The sequence below is a fragment of the Lissotriton helveticus genome, chromosome 7, assembly GCF_964261635.1.
Source record: "Lissotriton helveticus chromosome 7, aLisHel1.1, whole genome shotgun sequence".
Lineage (NCBI taxonomy): Eukaryota > Metazoa > Chordata > Amphibia > Caudata > Salamandridae > Lissotriton > Lissotriton helveticus.
In genome coordinates, this window is record NC_136068.1 from 385,330,534 (window position 1) to 385,342,635 (window position 12,102).

Below are 12,102 nucleotides of genomic sequence, written 5' to 3' on the forward strand. Positions count from 1 at the left end.
CAAAACCTATGGTAGGCTCAGGCACACCCCATAGAACTGTGGCCCTAAGGTGTGCGCAGCCAAAATCAGCAGGGGCGCTAGGGAGAGGGGAGGGAGCCATATCTCTGTTATTATGGCACTGTCCTGCGCTCTCCCTGTCACACAATACAGTGCAGCATATTTGGCTGCTGCTTCATGTTCCTTGACACCTTTCAGAATCTGGGCTTTCCACTCATTCTCTCAGAGCTCCATTCTTAAAAATACCCAGATTAATTTGGAGTGCTGCTCCTAATCATGCACAAGTGTATTAAGATCTCAGTTTCAGTCGCGGCTGCCCCTGCGAAGCAGTTGTGGGGTGGGGAAGGGGGGGGGGATAAAATAAAAAAAGATAACTTACCTGCTGACTTGCCTTCCGCTGCTTCACTTCCGTCCTCTCCATACTCTTCCTGGCTTCTGCTCAAACAAGAAGCAGGATAGGCTCCCCTAAGCCAATCACACTGCTACAATGCAGCGATGTGATTGGTCTGTGCACCGTGGTTTGACTTTCAGAGGGGGAATGGGAGGCTGGGTATGTTCTCCACATACAGCCTGGGTGGAGAACATGCAAAGTGCGCAGAGAGCCAGCTAACCATTCAGGCGCACTGAGAAGGGTGCCACCACTCCTTCCCCCTTCTCAGCCTAGCCCCGCCCCACAAACCTGCCACAGCACAGAAAAATAAAAAGATGATAACATTGCATTATTATCATTTTATTTTTCCTTTTTTTGCCTTGCTGAAAGCCAGTGGGGCGATGGTCCTCCGCCTTAGCGGAGCAGCCGCCCCTGCTCAGTTTATAATATTGGAGCCCATCAAAGCTCGAACTCATTGGGTACTTTGCTATTGGTAAAAAATAAGTACTATGAATTCAACTCTCAGTAATACAGACACCATCTAAACTATATTATTAACAATACCTAGAGTCTGCAAGAGACATTCTCATAATAATATTCAGTATCACTTCGAGATCTGCTCTAAATAATACCCATTCACTCAGAACAGGATTTAGGACTGTCACCAGTTCACCCCTCTTGGCAGAGCATGGCTGTCATCCAAGATGTGTTTTGTGTCCCAAGCAATTTCATGCTTGCTTAGACTACAACTGCTGACCAGGCCTGAACCAAGTTAAGCTCAGATGCAGTCTAGAGTCCTCCTAAAGCAAATACATCTCTTGACTGTCCCTTTCCAGCAGTGGCACATGTGAACATCAAGACCTGTCACCTGCTTAGAATGAAAAGCTTAAACAAATCTTTCCATTACCATTCCAATGAGCAGTTCCTCTTGTGCCTGCACACAATAACAAGCAAGTTGTGATGAAATGTTATCCATTAGTGTAAATTACCAATATCAGAACTTCCCTACTGTAGCAGAAATGCTCTGAAGCTGAAAGTCCCTATTGTAGGTTTGAAACTTGGTCCGTCCAGAGACCAATATTTGGAACTCAATGGGGGCTATTCACAAAGGTAAACGTGCCATGTACAAGTGAATATTTACTTTTATGCCGTTGAGTAACTTTAATACTTTTGACTATTGACCATTTAAGAGTGTGAAGTTACTCAAAGTGTAAACTTATATGCCCCCCACCCAACATCGTATACTAGTGTAAAGTTGTTACTAGTGGTGACTTTACTACTGTATCGGATCTTCTGCATATTTTGAAGAGACTTCTTTAATCGGAACCGACATCTCCCTATGGTAAAGTATACAGAGAAGGGATCAACATGTATTAAAGTTATGAAAAGTATAATTAAAGTATTTTCATGTTAAATGTGAGTTCATTTATTGTATATATTTATTTTAGAAGCAGTACATGTTAAAAAATGCTGCAACACTATAAACTCAATTTAGAATAGAATCTTTAATAAATTTAAGTACATTGAAGTACATTATTTTTTATTTAGTTTAAAAATCTACCTAAACTATTTTTTAGATGTATTTATCAAGAATTTAAATTTACTTAAGTTATGAATACAATTAATTTTAGTTTCGTTTTTAAAGAAATTACATTTTTTATAGTTGAAAAAGCTAATTAAATTATTTTAAAAGTAAAATAAGTATTTATAATTCATATTTATTTTTTAACATTCAAATACATTAATTAATGTATTTTAACATTAGTTCCTGGTTGGTTCTATTTTAAGTGCCTACCTCTATTATTTTCTATAGCAGGGTGTTGCAGTACCAGTGGTTGGCCGTATGTGGTGCTGGAATAATTCCAGCTCTGAGCAGGTGTACATTTAATACTGCTTTGGATCCTTTTTGACTGTAGACATTTTCAAAGTGTAATTTGTGGATAGCACAGGTCTTACTTTTGAGGGTTGATGCATGGTACCTCCATAGCCCTCTCTTAGTCACTCCATACTCATCCTTACTCATCCCAACCCCCCCTTTTAGTCCTGAGTATTTCCCTTTTTTTCAGCCACTACAGCCTTTCCCTCCCACATTTGCCACTAAAACGTAGCTACATGTGTGGAGTTCTCTGCAGTTGGGGCAGATATGTATTTAAAAGACAAAGACTAAGGGCCATATGTATCAAGGGCCTAATGGGTTTGCAAACGCCGAAATTCACATAATTTCGGCGTTTGCGAACTCATTTTCGCAAAATGGTATGTATGAAAGAATTTGGGTGCGAAATAAGGAATCACAAAATTTGCCATTCCTTATTTTGCGATTGCATTGAAGGAATCGCAAATTTTGCCCTTCCTTAAATGCAATGTATTAAGCAAAAAAAAATTCCAAAATGCCCTTAAGGAATCGCAAATTACCACCAACTTCTAGTTGGTGGTAAGTTTCGATTTCCTTGAAAAATGCACATTCCAGCATTTTTCAAAGTGCCATGTGACGCACATAAATGCCCACATGTGCACCTATGCTTATTTCAGGGGTGCAACAGGGTGTCCTTTGGACACCCCTGCACCCTTGAAATTATTCTCAATTTGCGATTCGCAAATTGCGAATCGCAAATTGAGAAAAAATTCCCATTCCTTCCTATGGGCCTCCTGGCCCATAGAAATGAATGGGTAAGTATTCCTTAATTGCGAATTCGCAATTTGCGAATTCGCAATTAAGGAATATCAAGAAATCGCTAAAAAATTGTGGTTTTCTTGATACATACCATTTTGCGATTCTGAAATAGCGATTTCTTAAAAATCGCTATTACAGAATCGCAAATTGGTTCCTTGATACATATTGCCCTATTAGCCCTGACAACCTGGGAGTTTTCCCCCAGTGTATTGGGAGGTCACGTATATTTTTTTCTTCTGTTCAGGACCACCAGGCTTTTCCTGAAAGTACTGAACAGGAACAAATTACCTCAGAACATCCACTCGCTCTTAGGTTTTCGCTGAGTCTTCCCGAGGAGGCGCAGCCAGCATGACAGTTTACCCAATCACATTTGTGGCAGAGTACCCTCTTTGCCAAACTCTAAATAGCCCCTCCGACTTCAACCTGAAAAAGACAAAAAAGCCTTTTGTTTTGTCAGGCATTTGGACAGCTCCTTAGTAACTGCTCATCAGCTGGCATCTGATCACCAGATCGTTTATCTCTGATATAGGAGCATTCTCCTCTCTTGATCTTAGAATCCACCTTCTTCCCGGCACTGTGAAAGGGCCAGGCTGTAATCCAAGCTTAACATATGTTAACAAGCATTGGCAAAGCCCACATAAATTGCTTTAAAGTGGCAATGCATGCACACATGCATTTTTAGAACAAAATGCGTACACATTGTTCTAAAAATGCAGAATTGTTCTTTTAACGTGGAAAAAAGTCACTTGAATATTGCAATGGAAGCCCTCAATTGAGGGTGGGGTGGGGCGATACACCAAAGAGCCAATAGTATGCAGCAAGAAAGTGATATTAACATATTATTGAAGAAGTGTGGAGGCAAATAGCCATTCAGACAGCTGTGCTGCTAATTGCAACACCTAAAAATAAAATAAAATAAAAGGAGAGTCAGCGGGACAGTTATCCAAATTTACCACCTCAGAAATAGGCTCAACCCACTGGAGGGCAGCATCCAACCTTTATGGGTTCCGGAGTATCATGCTACTCGCCGAAACGAGCTTCAACACCTCCTCAAGGGTAGCAAGCACTATATAAATGCAAACCTTTTCCTTCTACTATCCTTCTCAATCCAAATAACAGATTAACATATCCACCGCTCAAATTAATTTAATATTTTCCTATACTAATTTACCACTAATTCTTTATGGGTTTCAGAGTAGTGTGCTACTCACCGAAACAAGCGCTTCGACGACTTGTCAGGGGTAATACGCGCTATATAAATGCAAACCTTTTCCCTCTTGTATCCCTCGGCTATCCTTCTCAATCAAAATACCTAACTAACATATCCACCATCCAAATTACCTTCATATTTCACTATACTAATTCACTACTAATCTTTTATGGGTTCGGGAGGAGCGTGCTACTCACCGAAAAAAGCACTTCGAAGCCTCGCCGGGGCAGCAAGCGCTACATAAATGCAATTACAATACAATACAATAGTGGCCGAAACTGAGATGGAGAGAATCATCATAAAGCGGATACAGCTGACTGGAAGCCCCCTGCAGGAAACTGGAAAAATGGGAAAGGGTTATACAATCGGATTAGCGGTTTAAAGTTTGATAAATAACTCATCGTCCTGCACTCAAGATGGCAGGCACTATACTCAGAAACACAGAGAAAGAGGCACCGCTGCAGTGCAGAACACAACCACAGCCCACACAACACCAAGGTGACTCTTCCCACAACACTGGGATCCCTATAAAGTACCCCTACAAATAAAGTGAGAGGAAGCCGCAAATCAAGAAGAGTAGAAAAGAGCATGAAGTGGGACAAGAGTAACATAGCAATTGCGGTGTCTGTGGGCCCAATGCATCAACATCTTGCAGCTCCCCCGGTGCCATCTTAGGGGGACAGGTAGGCTCATGCCCCCATGGAGCTGGGTGAAGGTGTGACCATGTTCCGCTCTATATTGCAGTTAACACTCAGATAGGAGCTCCATCATAAGCCTCAGCTAACAATCACCTGAAAGTTCTGCACTGTGAGCATACTGGACTACTAATGTGATCCACCCTTACACCAAAGTGACCCAGGTAGCTGACAATGGGGAAAACTGGCAGAAACAAATAAATCTGCAAAATGAGATGAAACGTAAGGGGGCAAGAATATAGGTGAGGACTCCAAACTAATGAAGAAATGGTAAGGACAAAAAAGGAAGAACTCAAAGCTGGATCTAGATAAAAAAATAGCTAGGAATTTTGGTGGCCGCTGAAACAACAAATAAGGGGAGGGCGGATAATATTGCCGAAGATATGCTCTCCCCAATATTTGGAACAGACAGCTTCTCACAGATCTTCATTATGGAGAGAGCCCACTGGCCAGTGGTCACTAGCACCACTTCTGTCTCCAGAACCTCCTGTTAAGCCAAAAATAGCTGGACTCTTTAACTTCTGACCTATAAAATTGTTGTGTGCGAAAAAAGAGTTCCAATACAACGGTACAAAGGATACAATATACATCCTTGTACACTGACTCTATGATCACGGTCCAAGAAACAAAAGGAGCCTACATCACTGTCAAGAAACTGCTGCAACAAACTGCTCTGCACAGCATGTTATGTTATTTTATGTTAAGTAAACTTATAAAGCGCATGGCTGCCCCAACAAAGGGGCGTCCCAGCGCTAACAGAAAGGGCGCTATAGAGAGGAAAACTAAAGAGTAGAAAAAAGCCAGGTTTTATTCAATTTCCTAAATGCCCAGTGATCTTGTGTGCATAGAGCAGCAAGAGGGGCAGCATTCCATAGGGCAGGGGCAGTTGCCCTAAAGGAGGGCCCCCCTGCTCTCCGCCTGCGCACTCGGGGAGAACAAGCCAGGTGCAAGTCAGCGGAACGTAGGTCACGAGTCTGAACATGTGGGGAACAGAACCCTTGCAGGATTTGAGGACCTTGGCCATGTAGGATCTTGTGCGTAGTGCAGAGTGTCTTAAACTGGACTCTCTGTTCAATCGGTAATCAGTGAAGACGGCAAAGAGGATTAGAGGCATGGTAGTGCGTTGGTAGGGCAAAAAGAGTGCGGGCTGCCGCATTCTGTGCCCGTTCGAGTCTTTTAGTTACGGATTTGTTTACGCCAAGTAAGAGCCCATTGCAATAGTCTAATAGAGACTGCACTACAGATTGAATGATTGTTTGGTGGGTGGGTGTATTGAAGTTTCCCAAGATGGGTTTCAGGCCATGTAAGAGGCCAAAACAAGTCCCCCCACTTTTTGTGCGTGGTTCTCAAAAGAGAGGGCATTGTCCAACAGGACCACTAAGTTCTTGACCACGGTTTTCGGTAAGATGGGTACCTAGAGCCGTAGGCCACCATTGGTTGTCCCATTGATGGGTATCACGACCCACCAACAGCACCTCAGACTTCGAAGAGTTTAGTTGTAAGCAATTATTTGTCATCCAGTCTGAGATGGCCAAAAGATCCGCTTGAAATTTCACTTGGTCTTGTTTAAGGTTGTTGGAGAAGGTGTAGACCAGTTGGGTATCGTTCACATATGATACCATATTGATGTTCCGTGCTGAAGCCAAGAGGGCTACTGGGTGGACATATACGTTGAACAATGTAGGGCCCTGGGGGGACACCACAACCGAGAGGGTAGGTGCTGGACAGATAGGGAGGGGCAGAGACCTGAAAGGAGCGGTCACCCAAGAAAGATGCAAATCAGGCCATGGCCTTACCCTTGACCCGATCTCCTCTAGCCGTTGAAGCAGAATTGTATGGGAGACCATGTCAAAGGTAGCACTGAGGTCTAATAAAATGAGTGCAGAGATGAGGCCCTCATTGAACGTGGCCTATAGGTGCTCTAATACTGCCAGTAAGGCTGATTCAGTACTGTGTCTGGGCCGGAACCCATTGTGAGACCTGTCCAGAATCTCATTTGCTTCCAAATACTTGGTCAAGCAATATTTACATAGGGTTCCATCATCTTGGCCAAATATGAAAGCAGAGAAATAGGAAAAACATTCTCTGGTGAAGACGTATCTAGTGTGGGCTTTTTCAACAAAGGAATAACCTTAGCTTTCTTCCATGATTTGGGGATCGCCGCGGTTTGGAATGATATGTTTATGAGTTCCTGACCCTCAGTCAAGAGGCAGACAAGGAATTTCCTAAAAAAGTCTGGTTTTAAAGGATCGTCGGGGGAGCCTGATTTGACCTTAGTTGACAGAACATCCATGTCTGTAAGGGACATGGGTGGTAGATCTTGTAAGGAATGGGATTGGACTGTCATAGTGGGGTTCTCTTAAACTTTGGAGACTACCTTCCTCATGTTGAGTGCACTGTAAATGCGTTCCACCTTATTGATAACATGTTTAGCCAGTGACTCACATTGTGTATTGGAGGATATGATGTTATTGACTTCCGCCGGGCATTTTACCATGTCTTTTATAAGGGAAAATATGGTTTTAGAGGGATTGTGGGCTTGACGAGATCAGATTGGTATAGAACATGGCCTTGGTCCATTGAACTAGTTTATGATAAACTTTAATTGCTTTCCTATAAGTAACTTTTGCAATGGAGTCATAGGCAGTTCTCCAAGCCCGTTCTAGGATTTTGCATTTTTTCTTTTCCGCACTCAGGACCTCATTGTAGCAGGTGTGGGTTTGAATGCGCTTGGCACAGATCATTTTCCTGGGATGAGTCCAGGTCCCTTCTCTGAGACCTGTACGGTTGATGCAACAACTGACAGTTTTTATGAAATGCACCTTGTCTTGCTGGTATGAGAAGACGTGGCAATACGAGGTGCCTGTACGGATGATGTCCAACTCTGGTGCAGTGACTATGTGGTGAGCCCTGATGAAACTGCCAATAGACTCAGTAGGCAGTGAAACATGTCGGCCACAGGTAATGGTACGCTAGTCTAAGCTACCAGCCCTTTTATCTCCGCAGTCTACATCTGGTCCCCAATAAAGTTATATTGGTGTAGCTGTGGATTTTAATCATCACTCTTTAAGTCACACCAAGATTTTACACTTGGTTTTTCTCGTGCACCTTTATGTTCTTCCTTTGAAACTCTCCATTTATAAATTTGGTGTTGGACACGTATTTCTTTCTCTACCGATAAAGAGAGGTGACCGATGATGAGAAAGGGGTGAGAGTCGGTACCATCAGCCAGTAACCCCGAGGGTGTGCGCCCGTGAGGTACCTCTCTTTGTCACCACATATTTTTTTGGACAGAATGTTTGCCATAAATGTGTGAGTGGTCTGTTCCTTTTAGAACGGACAGTGCGGGTACTGTCAAATTATAATCTGTATGTGTTTGAGCCTCTTAGATTAAATTTGAGATTACACTACCAGTGATGTAGTGTTGGACTGTCGGGCATAACCTGATCCACAGCTACATTGAGAGTGGCTCAGTAGTACTTATGTCAAATAATAAATATATTGACATAAGGATATGCATGCAAAATCTAGCCCAGTAGAGCAAATTATATCCAGTCCTTGGTGCCGGGATTTGTTGTGATTGTACATTTTCCTTGGAATACAGTGATCAAGTGTGTTGTTAATCCAGCCCATAAACATGCTATCGGCTGCGTCAAGTCAGTGGGCCATTCTGAGTGGGACAGGTTTAGGGTGGATATAAAGGTGGACGCGTCCAATTTGTGCCAAGGGTGCTTCATAGGGGACTGACAGTAGGAGCATATAGGGGTGCCTACAATACAAAGGTGCAGAGAAATAAGGAAGTGGTCAGTCCATGTCAGAGGGAGGGGCGTGTTAACCTTCAGAAACTGAAGATTCAAAAATACTGGATCAAGCAAATGACCAGCAGTATGTGTTGGTCCCTACACTAACTGAGTTAGTTGGCAGGCATCCATGTCTCCTAGGAAGTTGGCGATCTCATGGGGGTCAAAGAATTCTAAATGTAAGTTCAGGGTTCTTATAATGCTTACATTGGCAGCTTCTAAAACAAGAGTGGATGCAATGTGGACCAAGGCTTCTTGAAAGGCTTTTGCAGGACCTGGTGGACGGTAATTGAGGAGCCCGGTAAACTTAAAATCATAGGACAGAGTAATTTTAAACAAGGCCCTTTCACAGTCTGGAATAGTTGGTGGTGTAAGAGTGCAAGAGAGCGCTGATTTAAATATGACCGCTAGGCCACCCCCCTCTACTGCTTGTCCTATTCTGTGTGCACATCATATAGCCTACTGGAAGAGCCAAGGCTGGAATAGCCACAGAGTCAATGGTAAGCCAGGTTTCCGTCAGGAATAATATACCGGGTGAAGAGTCCTGAAGGAGATCGAATATCTCTGCATGGTGTTTTATGAGAGATCTGTAATTAAGGCTAAGAATGGTAAAAGATGCCAGACCTGAGGCCAGAGGAGATGACCCTAATCCCATCTCAGTTATAAATCCACATTTATTGCACTGCCCTTGGGGAGTGTCATAGTGCAATTTATAGTACCCACATGGAGCTTTTCGTTGTAGGTCAAGCGAAAGTTCCCATGTATAAATTTGCCTTTGGGAAATCCCAGGGTCCTGGCGACGTCCAGGCCCGGACGGGCGCAGACAGGCTTGCCTTAGGTGAGTCCGCTGCGTGTCCTCTGTGGCATTCCGTTTAAATGGTGAAAAGCGGCAGAATAAGCCCGCCCTTCAAGCCCCGGAAGTGAGCCGGCAGCAGGCAGGGCAAGAGCCAAGTATACGTCCTCCACACAATCGGCACACAGCCGCGGTGGAACGGGGCGATTCCAAGTGGGAAGTGCAAGGTGCAAAGCAGGGTTAAAAAGCGGCAAAACAGGTAAGAACACAATAAACAGTAAAATACCCTGCAGCAATAATGTAATAGTAGAACAATTATTAAAATGAACATACTAACACATCTTCCATCAGGGCACACAAATACCATACACCTCACTGTATCAAGCAGCAAAGTTCCTGAAGAAACTACAAGAGAAAACACAATGGCAATAGAAGAACGAAATACCGGACCAACCCAACACTGATTCAGAATGATCCACTTACAGCAAGAAAAGACACATGGAAAGTACTGTGCCTGAGGTCTGGGCCATGTGTGGTAAGCTGTGAGTGAAGAATATCCCAATAGATAACCAACCAGATTGACAGCGCAACCCCATGGGGGTTGAATGTAGTTCTCAGCTCCAATGCCCAAATACGACACTGCCATGCGGCATACCTACATTAAAATTGCCCTTGACCATGGTGATCCTACACAATGAACCGAGATGGGTATCGATGGCTGCCCCTCCAGGTTACATCGAATCTCTGTTATTGGAAAACTTACAGTTCTCAAGTTTAAGAAGATGGACAAATGGGGTGGGCACGGAGACGGGTCTAAATGTTCACTAGCTGGTTGGGGAATATGGTGTGGGAACTTATATACACACTTACTGAGAAAACATGCATTGCATTTCTGGCAGGACAATGACTGCACAATTCTTGTGCCACTCAATGGAAAATCCTATGATAACCGACAGTTGTCAGTCACCAAACATACATTCCAGCATATCTGAACAATAAAATAAAGGACGGGTCATGTAGATTCCCCACGTGGAGCATGTGGGGGTCTAAACTACCCAGAAAAATCTTTCAGGTACTCTTTATGTTCAAAGTCACCAAATTGACCTTGTCATAATGAAAGAATCACACCTCACTAATGGCCGATTTACATTTAGGTGGTTGGACCGTCATCCATCAGAGTGACGGAATAAATTACTCCATAGCCCTGACGGAAGTGCCGACCACTAAACTTTGAAATGTCTGTTGGCCAGACAGACTTTTCAGGCATTAACAGGATCTGCTGTGAAGGTGGTTCCTGCCAAAGCTTTGGTACTTTGTTGAACGGCTCTGTCAAACATGACAGAGGCATTTGGAAAAGTTAAAAAAATTACATTTTCAAATAGAAAATCCTAAAGTGGATGTTCCTTACCACCAGGTTTTTCCTGGCACTGCCAGGCATAAAACAAGCACTGACAGTCAAATGGTTTGGAGTGGTACACAATTTCAGCTAGTTTTGGTCATAGAGGGGCTTTCTAACCTCCTCTGGGTCGCGAATACGGATTGAAAATACATCATGGACTTGCAAAAAATATTAGAGCACCCTAAAGAAATAGCCATTGTGAAATGTGCAGCACCGAAGAGTGGATATGATTATGATACAGCTGGAAATTTCTTTGTGGATAAGATGGCCCAATATTGTGCTTTAGAGTTTTGACCATTTAATGTAGATGAATAATGTGAAATTGGCAATGACTTTGTTTCGAACATGTTATTGGATTCTGTTATCACCTACAAGGAATTAAGAGAATTGTAGAATATAATGCCAGCTACTGAGAGACAAAAGTGGGTGAGTGCTTTATGTGTAAAGAATCAGAATGGGATTTGGGTTTCTTGGAAGACCTTTTTACCCGATGCTACGCTTTCTCCAATAGCCAGGTATTTTCACTGCTATACCAATATACGAAGAGACGCCATGGCCCATACATTTCATAACAACTGGTAGAAACCCCATTTCTTAGACTGCTCGGCCATCCTGACAACTGTTGTATAATCCCCATTCCTGAGTCATTGCTGGGACCTTGCGGCTTGTGTAAAAGATGCATTACATCTCAGTTAAATGTGGGCAAGAGAACTGTTGTGACCATAAGCCCTGTAGGGAAGTTGATGGCACCTTTAATTGCATGCAGTTAGATTTTTTGGAGATACCCATCTGGAGTGGGCTTTGATATATCCGAGTAGTCCTTTGATCCCACTGGGATAAAGAGTACCTGACCAGGAGGTGTGATAACCCCACAGTTGACAAATTATTTTTGAGGGAAATGATTTCCAGGTTTGGCCTTCCAGTTTCTCTGCAGTCAGATCATGTGACACACTTCAAAAATGAAGTAATGAGGATGTTGTGTATAATTTTGCGGATTGAGTTACTGCATTAACCAACCACAATCCTGTGTGCTATGTGTCTACATGGGAAACCATTTGGTTTAGTATGAAGGCCCTCACCCACCAACCTAGTTGGTGGCATGCTTCTACCTCGGGCCCCATCCGAGGCCCCGAGTGCGCCTCAGGTGTGCTGCGATGCCAGATTACT